The following is a 23,313-nucleotide window of genomic DNA, read 5'->3' as shown; positions in this document are numbered from 1 at the left end:
CGGGTAATATTAAAACTATGAAACTTTTGTTGTATTTTACAAGGTAAGGCCCACTGAGCTATACAGCTCTATTTCAGAAGTGGCCTGGCTACAAATGATGGCTCAACGAAGTGGCTTATGGTGTAGACATTTAAGATAGCCAAATACTCTAAACGCGTGATGTTGATTCTAAATGTGGAGGGAAAAACCAGAGGGCCCGGAGAAAAATCCACACCAACACGGGGAGCACAGGCAGACTCTAAATATACAGGCGTCAGGGTCGGGATCGAACCCACAACCTCAAATATACCAGGCGAGGTAGTTAACATCCCGCCACTATGTTTAGTATTACAGCAACAGCATAAATTAACTCTTGGTATAAAGGTGGCATACAGGTCACCATAGTAAAAGACATACCGAATATCAATGATTTCCACGTGGGTAAATACATGACGATGTTGTATAATTTCACCAAATACACACCTCCGATTAGCACAGTTGGCTACGTACGGTGCGAAAGAAGTTCAACACACATGCATACATTTGTGGTTACAGATCACTTTATTGAAACATACATACCTATGAGTTTAAAAAATATAACTTTTTTTGAGATGAGATTTGAATCAAAAAAAATATTCATAGAAAGATCTCCCAGACCACTCGTGATTGATGTGACAATATGTGGAAGGTAATTGACAATTCCATTATCCTCTATTTTTGTTATTTCTTTCAGATGTTGAGCCAACCCTGCCACACCTGCAGAGTCTAATGCTTGAACGAGATCACTTTCCCAGAGCGAAATCAATCAGCCCCACAAATCGCCTTGCCTTAACCCTGAGAAGCATTTAGGAGGCCGAGGGAAAGGCTTTGCAACTTACGAGCATGATTGGGGGGAGGGGGAATGAATGGCCCGATAGCAGACTCTAAACGTAAAAACACAGCGTACGTCGGAGAAAAATGCCAAAGCACAAACTGGTTAGCGGGACAGTGCAGAAGACCGAAGGTTTAACGTCGAATGGAACAATGTTTTTATAGTACGTTGCGTGTTGTGAGTGTGCAAGTTGGGAGTACAGGGTTTCTCGTTCTGAAACTGGAAATAAGACGTTTGTTTATGAAGTAGAAGCCATTGTGCTTTGAAAGCTTGCTGCAGAGAAGATGTACTGTTTGAAATAGTTTTGAAATTTAATCGAAAGCTCAACTGAAATATTTTTTTTCGGCTGAAATTGCAATGCAAGCACTGCAGACACTTTGCTGTTCAACCACACCGAGGAGCAAGGCTTCCAGCGACCGTTCGTGCTACGCGGAGAGGATCAAGAAATATTTTCTACGTAAAACAAGAGTGCACAGAGTCAATGCAGCGGAACTATCGGACAACCGGGAATCGATTTACCTTATAATTGTTTAAAAGAAGAAAAAAATAGTGGTGTGATAAGATGTACACAATGACACAAAAGCTTTACAAAAATATATCTATTCCAACACAAAACGGCAATGATGCTGCTATAGTTTTCTCCACTTGATTTTTCGCAAGAGAGCAAATGATCCGTAGATTTAATGAGATCCACATTTTTATTTGAGAACAAGGCAATTGCTGCTGTGCTGGCCATCGTAGCAACCGATGGTGGAAGTTTGACAATTAAAATCAAATGGTTGCGTTCATGCAATGTATAAATAGACAGGACGTAATGACACGACAGTTGTATTTTAATCGGTGGCCTAAACGTAACGAGAAAAAACACCGGAGCCATTTTTGTAGGACCTAAACGCAAGGAGGAAGAGACCTTGAGGGTCACACACGGCCGCTATTCACAGCGACACCGGCCTGCAAATGCAACAAGACCAGGTGACCGTACATTACTGCTGCACTTAAGATCGCAATTGTCATATGTGTTTAGTACTTAACACCTAACGTTATACATATTGCATGTCAGGCGACCACGTAGGCTGCACTATATAAGTCTACGGTGTGTTTTCGGGCTGGACTGCGTGCCTTTCACAATGATGTCCAACATTGTGCCCATTTTCTTTGCTTTAAGCAGGTTTCTGGAAACAGGTCCCCATCGAAAATGAGCATTTATTGCGCAGTGGAATTTACCCGTGGCCAAAAATGAAACCTAAACCATTCTGAATACGTCTTTAGAAGCTGCAAAGTTTTCCCGGGTTTTCTTAGAAACGATTGTTTTCTTGACAGCAGGACTGATACGTCGCAGAGAAGTGTGCTCAGTCTGCATTCTGGGAAGAGAGGAAATGGAGGCCGCCTGAAACCTGGCGAATGGTCACGCAAAAGATGGGTTTGCGATGGCCGCAGTGGATCGCAAGAGCCATTGGGACTTCACAAGCAGGTAACTGCCACTTTACCCACTCTCTTGCTATTGTAAAACTAAACTACTATAAAACCAGGTAAGGTCCACTGAGCTATGTAGCTCTTTTCCAGAAACGGCCTGTCCACAAATGATAGCTCAACGAAGTGGCTCATCACGTGGAAATTATAGCAGCCAAATACGCTAAACGCGTGTTTCTAAAACCGGAGGACCTGGTAAAAAAAAATCCACACGACCACAGGGAGAACATGCAAACTCCAAATATACACGCATCAGGGTCGGGTTTGAACCCAAGACCTCCTGTACAGCAATTGAGGTAGTTAACATCTTGCCACTGCGTGGATATGTGTTAATCATTTATTTGCCATGTCCTGCTTTGGGATAATTTGGTCAAAGGCAAACCCCTGATAACCGATATAAGGACTTATTACCCAGCACGAAGAGTAATCTCATTTGTAGTCATATATCATCACCACATTCACTGGATTACAAGATGCTCTGAAAAGTAAAACAGAGGCCAAACATTGGGGGAATTAAAATAAACGATATTTTTCCACAAAATTACGTCCCGGGAGAGCAGGAAACCACGGTGTAATATATAAAGTTCAGGAAATAGAACACTGGCAAAATAGTGCGTATTATAATACAAAGATTATAGTACCGTATGTTTGAAGTGACTGTAGTGGTAGCAATAAAGTTGGTGACTCTACCCGGGGGTTCCAATAAAGTTATGAAAATCTGCTCACGCGCGTAATGGTGGCCATGGTGGCTATAGAAGCCCACATACAAGTCGCACCACAAACTCTTTCAAATATAAGCGTAAAATGTTTTTATTTCAAGATGTGGAGGATATAGCCTGTCTAGTTTTTACCTCACGAGGCTGTTGTGACGCAGTTGCTGATAGTTTTGAAATGTTCTGAAGCGTAGATACACAGTGGCATGAGCTTGTGATTTAAGTCACAAGGGTTCTTAATGCCTGGCATAAACACCCTGTAAGTGAATGTAAATGTTTGTAATCCACATCCGCGCTTGTGTACGGTTGGTAGACTCTGTTCCTCTTGTTGCCATGGAGTCAACTGTGCACTCATCCATTTTTCTACGATGGGGTAAAATGTATTTACCCTGCCTCCATCCTCCTCACGCAAATGTACACTTCTAAACCGAAACCATGCCATTCCCAAATTGACATTTCCTGTTTAATTTTGTCACGCGCCACAAGACATTGCATCATTACTTTTAAATATAAACAACAATGTCAAGACGTGAATTATTAGCGCGATCAGGAGCCTTTCGTGAATAACAGTTCTACCAAACACAACAGAAATACCGACAACTCCCATGATTGACACGGTATGGGGGAGGCTGTCATCCAGTTGTGAATTGACGAGAGGCCTGCACAGTAGGATTGACCAGGCTGCAGCTCCAAAGAGCCCCACAGCTGTGGATGATGTTGGTGTTGGTCTCCGAAACTGGAGCTGGGGGTCACTGGAGCTGACCTACAGCAGAACAAGCAATGCTCGGGGCACTGCCAACTCCACTGCAGATCATTTATTAATACAGGTAGTCCCCGAGTTACGATGGTCCGACTTACGATATTTCGATCTTACGATGGCGATAGCGATTCGACAAAATTGCCATCAACAACCTAACATCGTTCAAGTGTGCAGACGACGGACAGAATCTTGGTGAGTACAGTACAATATGATACGTTACGATACGTTCAATGCATATGTATGATACGTAGAATTTCGATTTAAAGCTTTTGTGACTGCAGGGATTCATCTTCTTGGTTCTTTCGGTAAAGTCACGTAGAAGGGAAATAATAAAGTAATATTTTTACGTTTTAGTTTTATTCTTTTATTTTTTTTATTTTATTATTTCCCTTCTACGTGACTTTACCGAAAGAGCCAAGAATATGATACGTAGCTTTAGCGATTTCATTTTAAGGTTACCACGATAAATTGCTCTGTTTTGCTAAATTATCACCATTCTTTAAGACTCCTGGGTAGGCTAAGCCATCTTCGACTTACGATATTTTCGACTTACGATGGGGTCGTCGTAACGCATCTCTATCGTAAGTAGAGGACTACCTGTATAATCATACAGGACGTGTGTTGAATCAGCAATAATACCTTGCACGGCCAGCAGATGGTGCGGTTTGTGTGCGCACAGACCATTCCCATCGCTGGCTCGTATTGGCTGTTGGCAGTAGAGCAACCTGGCCACTGCAGCCTTCAATGCGATAGTCACTGCCACTGATAATTATGAATACTTGAATTAAATTTTAACGTACCATCTCGGTAACCAATGGCCACAAAACACGTTTAACGTACACATTTAATGTTGCACTTAATTCAGCCAATGTTGGCTTTTGACAGCGATAATGCCATGACGCGCTGCGCTCTCGATGGCACTGCGCTCGAGTGGCACACAGCGGTGACTGTGTGGTGTCGTTCCTAGGCTGATCCCTCACACGGCGTGATCCTGCGATGCCTGGGAGGATGCCCATTTACCTCGTAGCGCAATGGAGACTCCAACGGTGACAATTGGATCATTAACGGTTCATGAATCCCGCACCTCCGATTAGCACGGTTGGCTACGTACGGTGCGAAATAAGTTCAACGTACATACACAAATTTTTTTAAACAAAAATATAAGGAAGTAAATTAGAGATACGAGTACAATTGAACCTAATACATTTTCAACCGTGATTGTTCATGTACGTACAGTCATCAATGGCTGTTCCGTTACAAGGCAATGTCAGACGTGGAAATATTTGTCGCTGTCACTGTTCACGGAGACTCAAACGATTTGACGTATTAATGTTGCACTTCAGCGGGTTTGATGTCCTGTGGTGAAGTGTGTGCAGCTGCTGGTGAAGGGGCCCCTGCAGTCGCGAGTGTCTTTAATTCTCAGCCGGTTGCATTCGTGTCGCCGGGGCAACGCTGGCACTTTGACGAAGGGGTGCGCGTTGACATTTTAACTTTACTAGAGCCTTTAGGGTGCGGGGGGGGGGAAGGAAAAATAAAACGACTCCCACGCGTTGGGCATTGTAAAGTTTCACTACCTCGCAAACGCTTCGTGTTTGCCCGAAATTCGGAGCGGCGCTTCGTAAAAAAAAGGAAAGATCGTCGATTACACATTGACAGCTTTGGCCAGGTGCACATTCACGTTGTCCGGGCAATGTTCGGTAACACAGAAGCACATACTTGAGAGCCAGGTGATGGCTGTGGGGAGCGGTGGTGCAGTGGTGTACAGTTTATTCCTGACAACAACGGCACTTATCCCGAGGCCCCTTTCAGATGCATCCGAGAAAGTCTGTTTGTTGAACTTTTTTCGCACCGTACTTAGCCAACCGTGCCCATTCATATTAAGATATCTGGCTGCTCGATGCTGTGGCTGAGGAAGTCAACACAGTGGAATGACTGCGAGTCCAAATCACGGTTGTCGGTTGACAGTCCATCATACGATTGGGCTCAATAAACGGAGGTCCAACAGTGTGGAAGCTCAGTGGTGGACACCCTCTTGAGAGATCGATTTTCACCACAGAGATGTGGAAAGTTCAGTGGCTCGGGTTCAGCAGGAGAGAGAAGTTCTACACCATTGTTGTGTTGAGACCCTTTGACCCAACTCCGCAAAACCAGCTTTGTGCAATATAGTACTCGTTTCTTGTGTTCATGCGCTATATAGGACATGTGTGAAAAAGAGCTTCATAGCTCATCGGATTTCTCCAGGATAAACAAAAGATTCAGATTTTGAGGTGCAGCTTGACACCCCATTATTATACTGTTATCACTGGGCCTGAAGACTCGCGTTCAGTAGGATCCTGCCTTGGGACGTCTGTTCAGTGTACCTCGTGTTAGGTATTTTGATTTCACGTTTAAGGAATCTGCAGTGGACATGTCGCCCGTCTTGATGCGCAAATTCCAGAAAATGTTGCACTTGGATTGGTGGTTGACGTTCGAAGTGAGAACAGCGACCCTCAAATGAATGACGTCAGTCCCGTAGTCGCCCCCCCCCCAACACCGTGATCCATGGATCAAACAAATCACTCCAGACACGCCGGTGTATGACAGCAAGAGCAGTTTATGCGAATGCTGTCGCAAGGGGTCACACGTTAGGCGCCAACGGTCCTTCGCTGACTATGCGTGATGAATGGATGAATGTGTCTGGAGTGTGCATTTGAGAGAATACTCAAAACAAATGGACCATCTTGACCTACCTCAATCTGTAGCGATGTTTCTATTTTTCGTTTTATTGCATTATTATTGGGTTTTTACTGGTTGTTCAGCGTTTTATTTTTGTAAGGTTTAAAAGAGATATGTTTTACCACTAATGTACAGCGCTCTGATTTCACCAATTTGAAAGGCGCTTTTATAAAACTGAGTTAATCATCATTATTATTGCTTGCTGTACTGCCTCCGAAAGGCACATTGCTGCCCGGTAAGAGGGTGTCTCACATGGATATCATCTACTTAGACCGGATATACTGGCTTTAAAGATGCACGACTCAATGCTGAGCAAGGCTGTATTGCCTGTCAGCGTAAAATGACAAATGTAATTTTTTTGTGAATGTCAATTCACTACGCTTGAGAGTTGAGCGCAATAGTGGGTGGATTTGCAGCACCCAAGGCCACTTGCAAGCTCTGTGAAATTTACGTTGCAGTCCCCAGACAAAGAGCTGTCTCGGCATTTAGGTGAGACCCTGAGCAGACTGTCTTGTATGTATGTTGAACTGTTTTTAACAGACTGTAGGGGCAAGTGCTGTTAGCAAGCACAAATGAAAGCCGGTATTGCACACGAGGGGGTGGGTGGCCAGAACCACGCACGGCCGCCTTTGTCTCCCTAGTGGCAATGTTTACTACACACCGCACCAAGTACTCATTTGAGGCTGAGTCGACCTAGAGGAGGCCCAGGACCGGTTCAGATAATTGCCACTGGTGTTGGCCGTGAGCGGGAACCAAACTGGGGTCGTTGGGTTCATAGCGCAGCATGCTAACCGCTACACTACCACTCCCCATATACCAATACTCCTTTCGCCACTAAATGACGGTGACGCTACCACACATACATACAGACAAACAGAAAAATTAAGAGAGAATGGAGAGATAAAAACACAGAGACAGAGAACAAATGGACACTGCAGGAGTCTGCAAATGCAGTCCGCAGGGCCGTGTGTAGTACGAAATGGGCTTCTGTGCAGACAGACACAAACAGAGGCAGACACAGATGAAGCAAGAGACAGGTACAGAAACACAGAGCCACAGTTGGATACCAATCGAGGGAGAGGGACAGAAATGGAAAGATGTATGGAGAGAGACAGACAGACAGAGACGCAGAGACTGACACACAGACCCACACAAAAATAGCCAACTCTTACAATGTCCTTCCTCTCGCTCATTTTCCCACCCGTCCTCCTCCCAATTCTCCTCTACTGGCTGTTCCCAGAGTACAAAGCCAGGGAGGGTCCCATGTGACCCCTGACCTTAGAATTTGAGAGCAACCCCTTGGTGGTGGCTGTAAGGATCTGAACACAAGATCTCAGTGGCATTGGCTGCGTGCTCTGATATGTCCTTTTACCTCATTGGGCATTTTTGGAGAGTATCGCTTTATACTCATAACCGGGAAAGCCTACTTTCACTCTTGATGCTGAGACGGACAGTGGGTCCCAAAAATTTTAACACCAGGGATCTCTCATTGCTGGACCCTCCATGCATGCTGCTGGGATCGCAGCTTTCTCCCACAGTAATAAAAGGAATTCAAAACATCCCCAAGCAGGGGACCCTCTGTTCCAATGAGTCATACGAGAAGAGTTCAAGATAAACAAAGCAACCCACATTGTACTGCGTTTAGAGCCAGGCTGTGTTCTATCTAAAACTGCGTTACATTTGGCGGAGCGACACAGCTCGATGGCAAGCATCTCTGGAATGGAACACTGCAGAACTTCTCCCAGAATCCCCAGTGGCAGTCGTCATACAAACTCCGATGAAGGGGAGATCCAGAGTGCAGCTGCTCATTACCGAGCGCACGACCGCAGCTTAAGCTGTGTGCAGCTGGTGGAGTGTTAAAAGGCTGTGTGAAGAGACGGACACTTTGTCCGAGACACCCACGGCATTCAGGTCGCTCTCTGCTGTCTGCCACGGGATCACAATTTAAACAGGGACGTCACGTTTGAAACGTGACCATTCGCATGCCCTTTTAGCCCAGCGAATAATGCTGCTGTGTGTGCGTTGTTAGTAGATTGTACTATGTTTACGAAACTATTTAAAAGTAGTTATTGTGGAGACACAACCAGAAAAGGGCAGCATATGTATATCTAGCACAATTATTGAAGGCATATTGCGATCAAAATTCTGAGGTCCCATAGAGCTATTCATACTCTGATGCTTGCATTGCCTTTGTACTGTTCGTGTTTTGGAATTCTCTGGTCTAACACTGATGGTGAGACAAAGCTATAAAGAAGGCTGTCTGGTGTAGGCCAATCAGTTTCAAAGACTGCGTATATATAATCGGAGCATGTTTGTTTGCATGTTTTTCCCACAATTATATGTGGTTAATGCATACTTGATTCCTTGCATTAAGTAGCCATTAGGTGTTTGAGCGTCTTAACACCTTTTTTATTGACAGAAAGTGTAAAGCCTTTTCTTAAGTTTTCACCATTTTGATACTGGCAAAAATGTCTCGTAGATACAATTATGAAATAAAGAGTCGAAGAAGAGCACGACGGGGTGCTTGCGGGACACCGAATAGTGAAAAGGCCGCAGCCATTGTGCCTTAAGAAGAGTTTTCAATCAGTGCATATTACCCACGACTGTATTGCTCTACGATGTTGGTGATAGCGCGTTGGCAGTGCTGCGCAAGCACAAATAGCAAAACAACTCCACACAATCGTCAAGAAACACTGTGGCCTTAAAATTCAAGTGTAGAAGAGGGGTGACGTTTTGGGGCAGCACACTGCTATAAAGAAGGGTCATTGCCCAAAATGTTGCTTCTCATATATTTATCATTTTTAAGGCCACAGTGTTATTGAAGAATGCGGTTGAGTTTTTCGTATTACGTTTGGACGAGGAACATACACACTGGCAATAAAAGATCGAACAAAAGTTGGGAAGTGCACAGATAAGAATCGAGAAATGCTTGCTTGGAATAAATGACACCATGAGCCTAAAAGGCAAGTCATGGACGGGAGAACAAATGCAAATCAAAGACATCACATGCACTTGTCAGGACTTGTCAATGGGCTTCTGCAGGGGATATCTATAGAAGGGATGGTGGCGGATGAAAGAGATTGATGACAGAATGGCGGTCAAAGGCTAGAATGTGCCTAATATAATTGCCACTGTGGATATGGAGCAATGATATAAGTCCATGTGTCAAAAGTGATTTGAACTGTGGCATTGCAGGACTGTGAGGGAGGGTGGTAGTGTGTCGAGGGAGGACCTTTATCTGGCAGTGGATAGGCATGGATGATGATGACTTTTCTTGAATTTCCCTAGCAATTGCTGAACTAGATTTGAAGCTTTCGTGACTGCAATGATTCATACTCTTAGGTTTTTTCGGTAAAGTCACGTAGATAAAAAAAAAACCGTCACAGCTGAATTTACGGATACAGTAAATTCAGCTGTGACGGTCCCACCTGATGACGGAGACTTGTGTTGCCTCCGAAACGTCGTGATTTATTATTTTATTTCTATTATTATTTCTATTGTTTATTATTTCTTTTATTTTTTACCTACGTGACTTTACCGAAAAAACCTAAGAGTATAATTGCTGAACTGCTCATAAAAGGGACCCAACTGCGCCCCTAAAAGTCAACATGTCTCCGTGCTCGAAAGAGCAATGCGAGCCCCGAGTCAGCGGGTAAACATTCCAAATTTCCACAGGGGGGGGGGGGGGGGGCGCATTGTTTGCATTGGATGATCACTGTTTGACTTCTCATGAAGTCTTCCTCTTCTCTTCAGTCCAGAAGGGTCTGAGGTGACCCTTCATAGTATACGTGAATCCCACTGCCAGTAATGCTTTCTCGCCCCTATGAACGATATCGTAGGGTTTAGGGGCGCCACTGTGGCGAGATGTTTACACCCTCGTCTGGTATGCAGAGGAGGTTGTGGGTTCGATCCGGACTCTGACGCCTGTATATTTGGAGTTTGTGTGTTCTCCCCGTGGTCACGTGGATTTTTCTCTGGGTCCTCTGGGGTTTCCCTCCACATTTAGAAACATGCCTTTAGATTCTTTGGCTGCTATACTTGTCTACCTGATAAGCCACTTCGTTGAGTTATTTGTGGCCCGGTCGCTTCTAAAAACATCTATATAGCTCAGTGGGCCTTACTTGGTCAAATTTAAATAGTTTTAGTTTAGTTTACAATAATTAAATAGAAAGCCTATATTATTTGCGTCTTTCGGTAAAGCCACGTAGATAAGTTCAAAGAAAATAACAAAAAAATGAGGATACTGACCGCTGGCGTTGCGATCAAGACGTCGTAGTTTTTTGCTATTTTTTTTGAACCTATATTCGTGACTTTACCGAAAGACCCAAAGAATATGAATTCCTGCAGCCATGAAAGCTTTAAGTCGAAAAAAAAGCCCTTTTTTAAATTATGTATCTATTTCATTTTTCAACCTAACTTTTAACCAAAAATTTGACCATGATCACAGCAGTTATTTACAGTCTTTAAAAACGCCTATTTTCCTGGCATGAATTTAGTTTAATTACCGTTAAAATGTCCTTGCAACGCGTAATAACATTCACACAAAAGCAACTTTCCATCAGCGATGCTCAGCAAAGTATCGTGCGCGCAGCTTTAACCGAAGATTCACGAGACAATGGAACCCAGCCGGTCGGTAGCTTAATGCGTTATTGACTCTAGAAGCACGAATTAACTGAGGAGCGATTCATTTAGGCGTTCGCCGAACGCCGCTGATCGCAAAAGGCAAATTTAGAAAATGCCGCGCGGATTTGACAGGAGCGTAATGAGGCGTGGACGTGAGCGGCTTCAAATGACTCAAGAGCAGCGTGGCAGCCGATAAAAGTCTGCTTTGTGTCGGCAACCGAATTAAAATTAAAATTTAAAGGGCTGTAAAAAAAAAGCACATTAAGGTGTTGGCTTCTCAATAATGAGTCGGCGTCAATATTTTGGTTAAAACTTAGGTTGAAAAATGAAATAGATACATAATGAAGTACAGCACCGTAGTTCATTTCAGTTCGTTTCGTTATACACAGTAACTGCAAATTGCGACATTGTTTAGCCAAGGAGGGCTTTCTGGTGGTTATATTTGAGTGGGTTTGTATCATTGTCAGAATTTTAATCTAAAATTGGCTTCGCACAATAATTATGGAAATTATGTTAAGAGTATAGGAGAATTTCGTTATTCTTGTGGATGTACTAATGATTTTTAAGGCCAACTTATAGGAAACAGTTTTTATCTCAAGCATAGCACAACAGGATATCGCTAATCAGAGCAATGAAGTACTACATCACTGTTGCAACCTAACGAATAATACATGCTGCAACAATATCTATACTATATTTGATATCGCAATTATATTAACGGTACATATGAACCTTATGGCGGGACCCCGGGGTCCCATAAGCCCCCGGCTCTCGCATAAACTGCATTGCGACGTCATTTTGTCTGTTGAAGGCGAACGACACGGCAATCTATTCCTCTCCACGAGCTCTACACGATGCGCTCAACAAAGTTTCAAAGTTTTGTTTCTTCTGCGAATTCGTCCTCGCTGCTGCGCTTGGACACGACACGACAACAGAACGATCCACGCTAGAAGGGTCGCGGTGTTCGTGCGCGGTGGGACGGAGTCGCCAAAATAAATAAATTAATTTCGATTTTGGCACCGCCATGAGGTTCATATGATTGTGGTTGAGATAAAGAGGGGGGTTATTAAAAGTGGCGGTGGAGTTATGGTGATGGGGGAACAGGCGGGAGATATTAAGGAGGGGTTGGGGTAGTGATGGGGGTAGGGGTGGTGATAGGGGTTGGGGTAGTGATAGGGGTTAGGGGTGATGATAGGGGTAGTGATAGGGGTTGGGGTAGTGGTAGGGGTGGTGATAGAGGTAGGGGTGGTGATAGGGGTTGGGGTGTTGTTTAGGCAAAGAACACATTTTGGAGTTCCTACAGTCGGCAGATCATCACATCATCATGCATGGGAATGGCACCAGAAGATGACACCATAAATTACTGGTGGAGTGACGAAACTCGGTCTCTCTTTACCAACACCAACTTACATTAATTATTGTTCTGTGAAATGGTGGTTCCTTACAAGTCATTCGTCTAAGATGTTTGTAAATGTTACTTTTAACATATTAACGGTACTTATAAATCAGTTAAGACCTTGGACATAAAAAACATTAACCACTGCTGGAACATTGCTTCATACAGTATTGGTAAGAGATAGAAAGTGTGGCTTAACATGTTGTCTCTCAGAGCAGACGTTCTCAATCATTTTGGACCAATAACCCATTACGTCCTGTACTCTCCTGCCTTTTTGTACCGTTGTGGACCTCACCTTGACCTTTAATAGTCCCTGCGAACGAAACCCGCTGCCACTTAGAGACTTACATAACCCAGGTCAAGAATCCCTCATTGACGAAGAATGTATGTTGAACGTAGCCAACTGTGCTAATCGGAGGTGGAATGAGCGAGTTGATGACTGCCCGTCTCACAAAAGCTCTGCGTCTATTATAATGCGATTTTACACGTCCCTGTTTTACATTGCTTGACGGCCCTTTGGTCCGTGTTTCCAGACGAGCTGGCACACCAATTGCGCCCGCGCTCCCAGCCACCGGTCGTGGCGATCCCATGATGCTTTGCTCCATTTGACCTTTGAGTGACCTCGATGCCAGCCAATCAAGTCCTGGGTGGCCAGAGCCGGGGCTGGACTCGGTCACAAATTACATAGATTGCCACGCCAGGCAGAAGTGAACCTGTCCGCACAAATATCAGAAATTTTAAAAGATTCAAGCAAATTGTCAATTTTTGCGCACCGACAGAGGAATGGAAACGATGGGACATTTCTCGCCAGCACCAGTGCCTTCAATGAAATCTGATTACCCGGTGTGTAAAAATCCACCTAATACACAACGAGTCGAGTACCCCGCAAAACCCCCTTCCCTATCCTGGCTCCTGCCGCTCGCTTGACCCCCTTTGTCTTCCCAATACAATGATGTCTCGTTACTTTTCATCCCCCCAGCTTTCTGTTGCCCCCCACCCCAGCTACGACCAGGCCTGTATCCCAACCACTTCTTATCAATCCCCCTTGTTTTCCTGTCATCAAACTACACCGCCGCTTACACAATAACCCAATTCTTAATTTCAAATCACTATCATGCAGCTGTGTACAATTTTATAATCGCTGTAAAGCGCCTTGGTAAAGGCGCTATATAGATCTCGATAAGATTATAAGATAACAAACCATCTAAATCCCCTAAGTTACTCCTGCATCTGCAATACATTATAGCCCGACTTCCAACATAACCCTCTGCCTGACCGCCTGCCCGCCATCACCACCACCATGAAGAAATAATGGTGGCAGGCAGATAACACCCAGGGCAATGTAAGGAGACAATGCGATGTCTGCCGCAATCGCTCTGCGTGCACACGCACACACAGTATGTGCATTGGCTGATCTGCTGTGGCACAGAAACCAGGCCAAGAAGCCTGATTGAATTAGTGTCTTAAACAACACGGCCGGCAGCAACAACATCGTCGTGTCTGTGTGCCCGTTGTTGTGTCACTTAGTGTTTACGTGGAAATGACAACAGTATTTAGAGAAATATGTCATTGAATTTAAGTTGTTTTGAAGTGAAAATTGCCTGTTGAGGGCCCCATGGACCAAGTAGCATTATTGACGCCTGCATATTTGGAGTTTGCATGTTTAACCCGTGGTTACGTGGATTTTTATCCGGGTCCTCAAGTTTTTCCCTCCGCATTTAAAAAAAATGCATTTAGAGTATTTGTCTGCTATACATTTCCACGTGATAAGCTGCTACTTCGTTGAGCTATCATTTGTGGCCAGGTCGTTTCTGAAAAAGAGCTACATAGCTCAGTGGGGCTTACCTGGTAAAGTAAAAAATAGTTTAGTTTGAGGGTTGTTTGACCATACTTCATCATTCTGGTCAGTGAAGGTTGGCAAGGAGGGGCCCAGTCCCAGTAAAGATGTATCGCCCCGCCGACGTTAGCCGTGGCCACCAATTGAACTCAGGTGGCTGAGTTCACGGCACAGCGCACCAAGCACTGCACCGCTGTTCCGCTCCCCTCCTCCAACAACGCACGGACCAGTGTGGTGAAATAAGGTCAAGAATTCCCAACATGGTGTGTGTGGGGAGGCCTTCATCCAGCAGTGGATTGACAATGGGCAAATTTGTATGAAAGAAACTGCAATATTCTATGTACATTACTTCAATACATGTTTTTAGCAAATACAGATATTGTTGGGAAACTACTGCGTTCGACTATGAGTGTGTATATTTTGTGCGTTTCATTTACTTTGTAAACTATAACGATTCCAAATGACGCTAGAAAAGGCAACAAAGTGCAATACATTTGATCATTTATGATGTCAACTCTTGGTAAGCAAATGAAATGACAAATTGAACACTAAGCTCGTCTAAGACCGCATCGTCAGTGTGTTCCACTTTAGCTACTTTAGCCACTCCTACTGGACATCTGTGAAAAAGAGCTTCATAGCCCATCGGATTCCTCCTCCTCCAGTCCAAACAAAGATTCCGATTCTACTCATCACACACTGCGGTGGAAACTTATCGAGGCGGATCACGGGGACGCGCAAAACATCCCATCCAACGTTTCCGTACACGAGTGTGGGACGGCAATCGCGCAAGCCAATGCATGGCCCGTCAAACACGGCACTCCGTTTATTCACCACTCGTTGGACTCAGCGAATGCTAAATGCGGCCAGTTTTGTCAACTTCACATTCCGACCGATTTCTGGGGGTCACAGCGCATTCACTCATTCTGGTGCCTCTGCGTCACGGTGCGGACCAACGGCGTCGCTTCGGTCTCCTTCGTTATAAAACTGGGGCAAAGCGTTCAAGTGTCACACCGCTCGGACGAGGCTTGGGCATTGCTCATCCAGTTTGGCAGCCCCGTGACATTCTTGAGAGTTCCTTTTGTGGGGATGAGTCTGGCATTAGCGCACACTTTGACGAAACACCAAGTGGTTCTTACCACGCGGTACTCATTTTACAGGCCCCTGGAAGAGTGTTGGGAGCGAGTCCACACTGGCTGGGAATTAAACTCATGTCCTGAACATTACAAGCTTTGCTCTACTACCAACTGAGCAATGTCATGAGTAAGCCGTACTGAAATGTGGAAGTGCTAATACTTGATTGTTACAGCGAACTAGTTGTAGACATTTCGATTTAAAGCTTTCGTGACTGCAGGGATTCATCTTCTTGTTTCTTTCGGTAAAGTCACGTAGAAGGGAAGTAATAAAATAATAAAAATAAAACATAATAAAACAATTCTCACGACGTTTCGGCTACAACGCAAGCAGCCGTCTTCAGGTGAAGAATGAGACACTACCAAACTAGGAGCTTATATATAAGCTGCATTGGGGGTTGAAGAGCGCCTAGACGGACGCCATCCAGACTGCCACTCTACGCCCGACCTTATGGAAGAGGTACGTAGACGACACTTTTGTCATCTGGCCACATGGCCGGCCTGCTCTAGACCAATTTCTCGACCACATCAATTCCATACACCCAGCCATCAGATTCACCATGGAAGTCGAAAATGATGGCAAGCTACCCTTTTTGGATGTCCTAATCAAAAGGAGACCTAATGGTTCAATGAGCCACTCTGTCTACAGGAAAGCCACCCACACGGATGCTTATCTAAAACCGGATTCCCACCACCATCCATCCCAGAAGAATTCCCTCATCAAGACTCTATATCATAGAGCCCAATGCATCTCCGACCATGAACACATTTCCAGTGAACTCAAACACGTACGCCAAGCTCTTAAGGCAAATGGTTACTCCGACTATACAATCCGCAAAGCCATCACTCCAACCATCAAGAAGGATCCTGTTGAGGAGCCTTTCAAGACCATCACCTTACCCTACATTGCTGGGGTCACAAAAAAGATCTCCAAAATCCTGATTAAACACAAGATCCAGGTCCGATTCAACACAGTACATAAAATCCGTGATCTGGTACCGTCTGTAAAAGATGTGGTTCCAGACATACAGTACCCTGGCGTCTACAAACTAAGTTGCCTCTGTGGTAGCAGTTACATTGGTGAAACCAAACGACATGTCTCGGACCGCATCCGTGAACATAAAGCTGACCTGAAACACGGTAGGACTAACACCTCAGCCGTGGCAGATCACTGTTACAACTCAGTGGGCTCACATGATATTGACTTCTCCAAGACAGAGGTTCTCTGCAAGCCATCTGGCTATCATGAGAGATTCGTTCATGAGGCGATCCACATATACAAACACAGAGACAATTTTAACCGAGAAGATGGATTCTGGCTCAGCAATCATTGGAAGGACGTAATAAACCATTTCGATACACATTAGGGTGTGTAGAATAATACATAGTGTGATATTAAATGTATAAGATATAGGTTGGTTTACAGCAATACAGTATATAATTTAATGTTGGGTTTATCTATGGCAGTATATAGTACGGTATATGCTCGTGTGATGTAAGAGAATAAGGTTTAGATGGAAGCATATTATAGAATTTTTACGAGGTAAAATTGTAATGTATTACTTGCTGTTAGTAACTCAGCTTATTATAGAGTATAGTAAGTATACTGATGGTGCGATGCAGTTTATACTTTAGTTTTTTTTTTTTTTTATGTAGTTTATACTTTAGTTTTCTACGTGGTTGTTGAGTAACTGCAGCTACATATCATTAACATTCCTTTCCTTTGTTACTGCTAATCCCTGCACCCCCCTTGGTTGCTGCTGATCCTGCATAATGCATGGGCATAATATGACTTTGACACCCCCCCGCCCAACGCCTACGCATTTTCCATGAATATGCTAAATCCCTCTTCACATGCACATTCTTTTTGTTAAGGCGCTCTTCAACCCCCAATGCAGCTTATATATAAGCTCCTAGTTTGGTAGTGTCTCATTCTTCACCTGAAGACGGCTGCTTGCGTTGTAGCCGAAACGTCGTGAGAATTGCTTTATTATGTTTTATTTTTATTATTTTATTACTTCCCTTCTACGTGACTTTACCGAAAGAAACAAGAAGATAGTTGTAGACATATTTAGAACAGGAGCAAAGCACTGCAATAGCCAGGGAACATGACATTTCAGTCATTCTTTGTGTTTTATATATACAAAAATGTATTATTATTGTGTCATTTTCAAGAATTTGTCCATTACAATTCACTATCTGCTTTTCTTTTTCCATTTTATTTCAGTTGCTATCTTTAGCAGTTTGCAAGTTGATTGCACGCAAATTTTCAAATGCAGGATTCTTGCTAAGATTCTAGAAACTCCGTGATCTTTGGTTGTGAATGACGTCACAAGGTCACGAATGTCTCTTTGCAGTAATCTGGGGTGGGAGAGGATTCATATTAACGTAGCCAGTAAATGCAACTCTGCATCTGAAAGCGAAAATAACAGGATCAGCAGGACAACGGTGGGAGAACATTAACTCACAATAACACTCAATAACAGAATCAGAATCTTTGTAATATAATAACACATGATAACCCACAATAACACAATGTATGCATGTTGAACTTCTTTTGCAACACACAATACCACGCAGTAACACAATAACAAGCAATAACACAATCTTCTATATATATATAAACGCCTAACTTTCTTTGTGATGAACGCTGCACTTCCCGTCGTTTCCATGAAGGGGGCGTGGACAGACGTTCGATTACGTTGGAATCGATCTGCATCGACTTGGCCCCCACCGACACGACTTTGCCATTTGTTTTGCAACGACGGCGACAATTTCCCATTCTCCCCGCATACGCTATCACTATCAACATGTCGCAGGGACAGACGTTCGATTACGTTGGTAAGCGCACAACTTTATCTGTCTTTCTGTGATGAATAATATAAACTAACATAAGATTAAACTTCTAAACGGAGCATCGGGTGCTTACGGGAATGCGTCGTTCGTGTGCAAATTTTGTGATTTTCCTGGCCGAAGGCCGGAAATGCACAATAGCACAATAACCCACAATATCAAAAACAACACCATTCGCCACTAAGTGGTGGTGATGTCACCACAGCGCTTGTGTCAGGCTACGTGCACTTTAATAGCACAATTAACACACACACAAACCACACAATGACAATGCAATGTGTGTGGTGGGGGGGGGGCAGAAGAGAGGATATGTAGCAGCTGTAATTTGCCAGCGAATTAATGTGCTGGCTGGGCTGTGTGATTCAACCTGCAGGACCGGCATCTTTGGCAGGAGGGACTGTTTTGTTTCACCAAATTGTTAAGATGTTGCCACTTCCTTTATTTTATTAACTTTTGTTTTATTTTGTCTCGTTTTCTAAAGGCACGCCGATGGCTATATCAGACACAGATGACCCGCTATAACACATTCCTGCGGAGGGAGCTGGTAGGAACGTTGGGTTGCTCGGTCAATGGCCAGGGTCAACGGCGGCGTGGTGTATTCTGCAAATATGCCCGACTGTGAGGGCGGGCACAAGCTGGCGTGAGTAGGTTAAACGTTGAGTTTTATAAGGGCACCACGGGGTGACCAGCCCCTCTCCACCCAGCCCCTCCCCACCCTCCCCTTCCCACCCAGGCCCTCCCTCCCCACCCAGCCCCTCCCTGCACGACGGACACAATAATCCCCTGTGGGCTGGTGTAACCAGGAGGTTCCTACCGGTATAAAGGTGGAATTAGATTAGAATGGTCATGATTCTTTCCTGCGTGATGCTTTAAAGAGGGACAATCAGATTTATGAGCCTGGCGGCCAAATTAAATAGTGTGTATGCATATGGCTGATGTATTTTTGTTCTGGTAGCGATGCAATACACTATTTATATTGTGCCTATGGTTAAAGAACCACTCCGAGGCCCCTAACAAAAAGGCCATCCTTTACATTTTCATCAGACGTGCTATCTACACTTCTGGATGAAGACCTCCCCAAGTCAAGTCACAGTCACGTGATACGGCAATCCATGTCGCTCCTGCACATGAGCTGGTTTCATCGCTCAATCTCCACAGTGGTCATCCTCCTCCGCTCGTTGCCATCTTTGGCTGCCACTCCTTCGTCAGTCTCAACCATCGCCTCTCGTCCCCTAGAGCAGGGGTCGGCAACCTACGGCTCCGGAGCCGCATGCGGCTCTTTACGGGCTGCTTCTTGACGATATGTACGTATTTCAAGAGCCGCAATGCATCTATGTACGTATGTACTCACATGCATTGCGGCTCTTGAAATACTGAATTTTGTACCGAATTGGAAAGAAATGGCTCTTCTTGTTATTTTGGTTGCCGACCCCTGCCCTAGAGCAACGCGTGTCCTGCCCGAGCCCACTGGTTTTCTTCACAGTCAGTTGTGATGCATCGAACTCGTGTTCTACGATCCGTGTGTCCTTCCGTCTATCTCTCGGTGTCATCCCGTCCGTGGATGAACTTCACCCACGCTTCTTCGTGCACCCTTCAGGTTTTGTTCCGTGTTATTTGTCAGCGCCACATGTCAGCATGCCACAACGCTCACACCTTGTGTTGGCGTACGGTTGTCACCCATCCAAGCAACTATCCAGGCTCAAGCCTGCTTAGCTGCCGACACCCGACGAGATCGGGAGCAGTGCGATTCATTTGTTCCATCGCCGAATGTTGTAGTACAGCCCCACAAAAAATGACCAGGCTGTGAGGAGCTGAATCGTCAACTCCATTGAATCTGGACTGGGAGTGTGTCTATTTATCTCCAATCCTCTTGGCCTCCTGAAAGATGAACAATGAATGAAGACTGGAGGCCAAACCCACACCAAACAATCGCCGTTTCTGAGTTTTTTTAGTTTGCGCGTTCTGTTACTCTGATCGCCTTTTACGATGATTGCTTGCTTCCCTCTTGCGACCAGCTGAGCATGTCACGGTGCCTGGGGGATATACGAAGGGTTGCTGAATTTATTGCCGAGCAACGCATTTGCAAGGCACAATGTGTTTCCTTCCGAGCACCGAACGCCCGGCGTGTCACTAGGGGTGGTAGGAAATTAGGCCTTAAAAGTGGGGCTTATGTTCCTTTTTTTGGCCCATGAAAGGGGAATTGTTTAAAACCGTGGAAGTTTTTTTTTTAATTTAAGCCCAAAAATTTGGCAGAGAAAAAAAATATTTCAGAATGCAAGTTCATTTCAATTTCGGATTAAGAAATACCAAACCCTTCCTCAGAGTAAACCTACAATACATAACAGAACCCCTCCCCCCAAAAGTCGCGTATGCAGTTGAGCAAAGTGCTGTTAGTGAGCGCCTATTAAGACTGGCAACGCACGTGTGGATTCCCTCATCGTTTGTGTAGGAAGTTGAGCCACGCACAGTGAGTGAGTACTCTACCTACTAAGTCCACCACGCTCCACCCCGGCGGGTGGATGTTTCCATCAGCACCCAGCTGCCTTTATTTCCTTAATGCCCGTTGCAGTTTAGGCTGAGTCGACCGATGCGAGTCCCATCCCAGATTAAAATAAAAAGGTCAAACTGATGTTGTGCAAGCCGAGGTTACCAAGGCTGTAAAACATTGCACCGACAAACACGCCACCACTTTCAAGCAAATCCAGACGCAACGCTTGCACTAATTTTCCCCACCTGCCCTGCTCCAGAGAGAACTGTTCATCGCACGGCAATCAGCCCAATTTTTTTTATTCTTAAGAGGTGGAAGGGAGCCAAATAAAGTTACAAAATAACAAATGCTCTCATTGGTGACCGTGCTGAGACTATCAACCCGGCACCTACACTTGAGAACCCGGTTTGATCTCACAGGTAGCTGAAACCTGGATTCAAACCCAGCAGCATCTCAGCGATGCCAGATAAAACACATTCCTGCGGAGGGAGCTGGTAGGAACGTTGGGTTGCTCGGTCAATGGCCAGGGCCAACGGCGGCGTGGTGTATTCCGCAAATATGGCCGACTGTGAGGGCGGGCACAAGCCGGCGTGAGTAGGTTAAACGTTGAGTTTTATAAGGGCACCACGGGGTGACCAGCCCCTTCCCACCCAGCCCCAACCCTCCCACCCCCCACCCAGCCCCATCCTCCCCACCCAGCCCCTTCCCACCCTCCCCTCCCCACCCAGCCCCTCCCTCCCCTGTGGGCTGGTGTAACCAGGAGGTTCCTACCAGTATAACAGGAATGGTATACTGTACTGTATTTTTAAAAAAAAATCAGGATTTGCACATCGGTGTTTTATTATAAACCAACAGTTGGGGAATATTGAATAAATAGACTCATTTTATTGTATTACTGCCCATGGCAAAATGTTCAGGAGCTAGATTCCAATGTCAGTCTAAATAAAGATTATGATTCCAATTCTGTCGAGGTCTGCTGGCCACGAGAGGGCTCCGGGAGGGAGTTCGTGTCGTCCTGCTATCATCATGGTGGTTGTTTCTAAATTGAAAAAGTATTGGCCACAAAAGCAGGAATGTCATTCGTACGCTGCTGGGCACGAATGAGTGCTACACCAAGAGTCTCTCCATATTCCTGTCTCCTAACGTAAGATAAACGCGTTGTTCGTTTCTTGCCGATCTCCAAGATAAATACTGTGAATCCCAATCGTTCTGATCGATAAATTCAACACTGTTCAAGGCGGGTTTGTGGAACTACATTTGCGTATGCGGGAGGAGAGCAGGATAGTGTCGTGAATTCTACAAGCGCATAATTACACGATCCATCATCCCCGCGTCTCAAGACAATGTATTGCGAGCAGTGTGCGCCACCCCACCTTGAATGCCTTTGAATAACGGTGTCGGATACAGACATCAGTTGTCATGCTCGTCACGCGCGTACACGCACACACGCACGCTTTTAAAAGCCTCAGCGTACGTACCCTTGTTAACGCTGGCTGTGCTCTCCGCACACATCGCGGGACATCGCGTGGCTCATCGTGAAAAATCGTTTCACAGCGATGCGCGGTATCAATACCCCACGCTCATCCGTTCCACGTTCGCGGTTTCCACTGCAGTGCTCGCCGCGTGTAAGTGGAACGCAGCGGCCCGACTCGCGTGGGTTTCGCGGTTGGGCTGTACAGCTCTCCAACGCGTTTGTTCTTTTAGGTTGAGCCGTGTGTTGTTCGGTATGATGTCCGACGTTTCGCCTCTTGCGCTCGAGGCTTCCTCGGGTTTTTTGGGTTGCCATGCGTCGTCCGGCATCGTGACTGACATTTCGTTCCACGCGATGGGAGCTCATCCATCTTCGCAGTCGGTTCCTGAAGCAGCTCCCCCGTACGTGCCGCGAAACGTCGGACATCAACACGCGGCACAATAAGAAGACACATCGGCGAGCGATACAAAACGTATCAAGCATATACGCCCGAAGGGGCTCGGCGTATATGATGTGCAGGAGAGAATTTGTTAATCGGGAAAGGAGCAAACCATGTACATATTTTAATTGTGAACGTAGGAAGGAATGTGGTGATGTAGTGAGGCAGGCAGTGGCTGCCCTGGGCCCCAGAGAGAGAGAGAGAGGGGGGGCGTTGTTGGAGAACACTGCGTGAGACGTTGACCCCTTTATTGTAAAACTGTACACAAAAGCTACAGAGAGAGAGAGAGAAAAGAGTCGTCACATTTTGCCGCTATGTTTTGTGTTGCTATGGCACTGCTTGCGAGACTCAGCCCGTCGCCTCGATGGATGTGCAAGTCCGAACAGGGGATGTTTGTATGTTTAGACGTGTGCACTACGGTATGCGTTCGCTTCACGTATTGCGAAAGAGAACTGAAATCAGAGCTGAAAAAAGGGGGAGGTTAGGTAATCGATTCGCATTCGTTATTAATTTGAATAGAACTCTTTATCATCAACACGGGTAATTGAGTGAGTGATATTGAAGGTTG

The 23,313-nt window shown here is 45.2% G+C and overlaps 1 protein-coding gene across 1 annotated transcript in view; it reads left to right on the top strand.

Moving 5' to 3' along the window:
- LOC133345638 (janus kinase and microtubule-interacting protein 3-like) overlaps positions 1-23,313 on the top strand; it is a 245,526-nt gene that overhangs the window by 186,161 nt on the left and 36,052 nt on the right. The window contains 2 exon segments of the mRNA XM_061556581.1: positions 713-1,822; positions 2,174-2,321. The gene's annotated coding sequence lies outside the window, so the exon portion shown is untranslated.

This window comes from Lethenteron reissneri, chromosome 22 (genome assembly GCF_015708825.2).
Source record: "Lethenteron reissneri isolate LAM-NWPU_2019-01 chromosome 22, ASM1570882v1, whole genome shotgun sequence".
Classification (NCBI taxonomy): domain Eukaryota; kingdom Metazoa; phylum Chordata; class Hyperoartia; order Petromyzontiformes; family Petromyzontidae; genus Lethenteron; species Lethenteron reissneri.
The sequence above is the reverse complement of the archived record's forward strand: the minus strand, read 5'-3'. Positions and strand labels throughout refer to the sequence as shown.